Consider the following 3,684-nt stretch of genomic DNA (forward strand, 5'->3'; position numbering starts at 1 on the left):
CCGTTTATACTTAAGTATCTTAACTTTCTGTCAGTAATTACACTGTTCTTTATAAGAGGTTTTGCACATTTTTATGGATCAGATTTATTCCTAGGTACTTGATGTTTATTGATGCTAATATAAATGGTATTCCTTAAAATTGATTCCTAGAATGTATTTACACATCGATCTTGTATCTAGCAGCCTTGCTAAGTTCACTTATTAATTTAAATAGTTTATCTGTAGATGGTTTTTGGATCTTCTGTGTACCCAGTCATGTCATTTGTGCATAATAACCATGTTATTTTTTGCTTTCCAGTTTCCAATTCTTGTTCTTGCCTTGTTGTGTTGGCCAGGACCTCAGTAAATATGAACTACAAGATGCGATGGCAGATTATCGATCCTTTCTGTTAGTTTCAGGGAAAACTTAGGTAATTTAATCAGGTATGAGTTTCGCTGCGGTTTGCTAAGAGACTTGCTGCTTCCTGCTTACCTGGTGCACATGCAGCTTGAACATGTGTGGGTTTAAATCTGTTATCTTAGTTTTAGCTCCATAAGTTCTTTGTACCTCTTTATTTTTCCATTATTTTGCCTTTTTAAAGATTAATCAAGTAGTTATTAACAAGCCTCTACTGCGAGTTATACATTCTCTGTTACTCTTTTAGTGCTTATGCCGGACATTATAATATGTATCCTTAATTTATCAGGATCTACCTTAAACGAGTACTTTTATATTTTCCTGGGCAATGCGGGGACCTCATAACACTTTAACATCATTTACTCCCTCCTGCTTTGTGTGCTGTTGTGGTCGTATATTCTAATTCCCCCTATATATTTAAACTCCCTAAAACTTCATTATTGTTCTTTTATCAGTCAACGTTCATTTTTATTTACCTGTTCGCTGCACCGTCTGGTACCTTTCATGCCTTTCTTCCCGCATCACGATGCCGACACCTGGGATATTTCTTTCTGCTGTCTGAAGAATTCCCTTAAGACTTCTTTTATATGGATCTACTAACGATAAATGCTCTGTTTTTGTTTGAAAACATCAGTGTTTCTCCTGGTCTGATATAGGATTGGCAGTTGGTGGTGCATTTTCTTTTAGCATTTCTTCCATTGTTTCTATTGAAAGGGCAGCTGTGAGCCTTGTTATTATTTAAACAAATTTTGAAGGTGACATTTTTATTCCATTTATCCTGTTTGGGATTTGTAAAGCATCTTGAATTTGTGGCTTGACACTTTTCATCCATTTTGAAAAATTCTCGGCCAGTCTTTCTTGACACGTTGCCGCCGCCTCGTTCTCCCGCTTCCTCGCTTTGAGACTCCAGTTATATGTGTCTTGTTCCTTCTCGCCATGTCCTTTCTACTTTCTTTTCTGTATTTTCACTCCGTTTTCTCTTTGTACTTAAATCTGGATATTTTTTCCTGACCTTTCTATCAGTTCACGGATCTCTTTTGCCTTGTCCAGTCAGCCGGTGAACCCGTCTGCAGGCAGAGCTCGAAGATGTGGGTTCAGACCCAGACCACCGCAGTAAAGCAAATGTCACAATAAAGCGAATTTTCACGTGAATTTTTTTGGTTTCCCAGTACATAGAAAAGTTATGTTTACACTATACAGTAGTCTGTTAAGTGCGCAGTAGCGTTATGTCTAAATAAACAGGGTACATACCTTAATTAAAAATATATTATTATTATAATAATAATTAGAAATAAAAATGTATTATTACTAAAAAATGCTAACCATAATCTGAACCTTCAGCAAGTAGTAATCTTGGTTTTGCCTCGATATTGATGAAAATGCAGTATCCGTGAAGAGCAATAAAACAGAGTATGCCTGTACCGAATTCTTAAATTTTCACATTTTATTTTTTTGTGATAAGATTTGCATTTCATTCATTTTCTAGATTCAAGTTCTCTTGTGATATTCTTCCTCTTTTTATCCATTTTCAAAGATACTTATTGTAGCGGTTTTGTAATAGATAATTCCAATGTTTGTATCACATGTAGATTTCTGTTGTCTTGTTTTTCCTCTTGGTTTTCAGACATTTGGTCTCATTTTCTGACATCTGTGGTGTTTTATTATTGAAAGCTGGGCATTATGTAAGAAAAATTGTAGAGGTCTGGATGATGTCTTTCCCACATGTGTAATAGTCTGTATTCTCCCACAGACACCTCCACGTCTGGCAGGTAGGTAGAGAACATCATGTTAACTTACCCGAGGCGTGGTTGTTTCTAAATTGCCCATAGTGACGTGCTAGCTCTTCCGGAGTCCTGCCTGAATGCCTGAAAAATCAAACGTGCAGAGGCTGGGCTGTTGGCAAAATTTGTGCCTTGGCAAATATACTAGTTTTATAGGTCATAACCCTTGGACCTGGCTTCAGAACAGTTGCAAGTGCTATTGTTACCTATGTACTGTTGAAACATTATTGTGACAGATTAGGTTATGTTGGCTGTCCACTGTCCCTTGCCAATGTGGCTGTTCGTGGAAATAGATTCTCTGTTTCATTCTGCCATTTACACATTTTTTCTAGTGGATGGATGTTCTCTATTCGTAGAGATTAAAAATTAAACCTTTCATTTCTTAATGTAGTCTTATCTACTCTATATTTCTGTTGCGATTATAATCACCCCGAGTTCTGCAAAATGGGTTTGGAAGACGTGGTTCCATAGTGTCGCGGTGAGCACGTCTGCTTTACATGCAGAAAGTCCTGGGTTCATGCCTCAGTGGAGCCACAGTCCACTGTCTATGGCCGTGCCATCCTGAACAAGCCTGATGTCAATCTTGGAAGCTAAGCAGGGTCGGGCCTGGTTAGTTCTTGGATGGGAGACCACCTAGGAAGACCAGGTGCTGTAGGCATAAATAAAGAAAAAAAAAAGAAACACAAAAAACAAAATGGGTTTGGGCGTGGGAATTTAAGAAAGGCCCTGCTCTGTTATGGTTGAAGAAAACGCTTGAATGAATTCTTGTTCACCGAACTCCATTTTTACTTTGTGCTTAAGGGGTTTCACTGACTGTTTTCTGGGTTTTAATGTATAAAATGTGTTTCCTGTTACTGTTTTTAGAATCTCCCTGTATAATTGCCTTTAACTGACCTTTTCCTCCAACCCGCTCCTAGGGGAGCCACTAGAGAAAAAATACAACAGAGACGTGGTAATGGCAACAAAATCTCTCGTGTCTCTTAAAAGTGTGGCATGACTGTAGCAGGTCCAGGAAAAGCGCCCTCTTCTCAAAGGAGCTTATTGAAGTAAGAGAAGTTTGATGATGGATGGGGGCAAATGGCTCCTCAGCACATGATGATCTGGAGCTGCTAAGTTTTAAAAATGGAATTAAAGTCTGCTCTCTGTAAGTTGCTCTGGAGGAGTCTTGGTGACTGTATACTAGGCCCTAGGAAAATCTATGTGGTAAATTGCAGCTTATCACAGTTATGGATCGTTTTCTGGTAACTCGGCTGTATTTTGTGATAAGGGAAAGTGGTGGTGGGGGGCGGCGGGGAGAATAAAGAAAAGCACTCAGACATTTTGTAATAGAATTTGAGGGGAGAGATTTCGAAAGGGTAATTTTCTCATGTGTACTGATCCATACATTTACTTTTTAAGGGATTTAATAATTGTTAAAATTATTTGTCTCTAGTATTTCAAATCAGGCAGAGTAAGTGGGATAGTTAGAGCTTGTATGATGGGTACAGAGTGGACTTTTGTGCTGGA

At 38.3% G+C, this 3,684-nt stretch overlaps 1 pseudogene; it reads left to right on the forward strand.

Annotated features, from left to right (window-relative positions):
• The first annotated feature begins 2,721 nt into the window (after positions 1–2,721).
• On the forward strand, positions 2,722–2,836 carry LOC111729767 (annotated as a pseudogene).
• The last annotated feature ends 848 nt before the right edge of the window (positions 2,837–3,684 follow it).

The sequence above is a fragment of the Pteropus vampyrus genome, unplaced genomic scaffold (genome assembly GCF_000151845.1).
Source record: "Pteropus vampyrus isolate Shadow unplaced genomic scaffold, Pvam_2.0 Scaffold279, whole genome shotgun sequence".
Classification (NCBI taxonomy): Eukaryota; Metazoa; Chordata; class Mammalia; order Chiroptera; family Pteropodidae; genus Pteropus; species Pteropus vampyrus.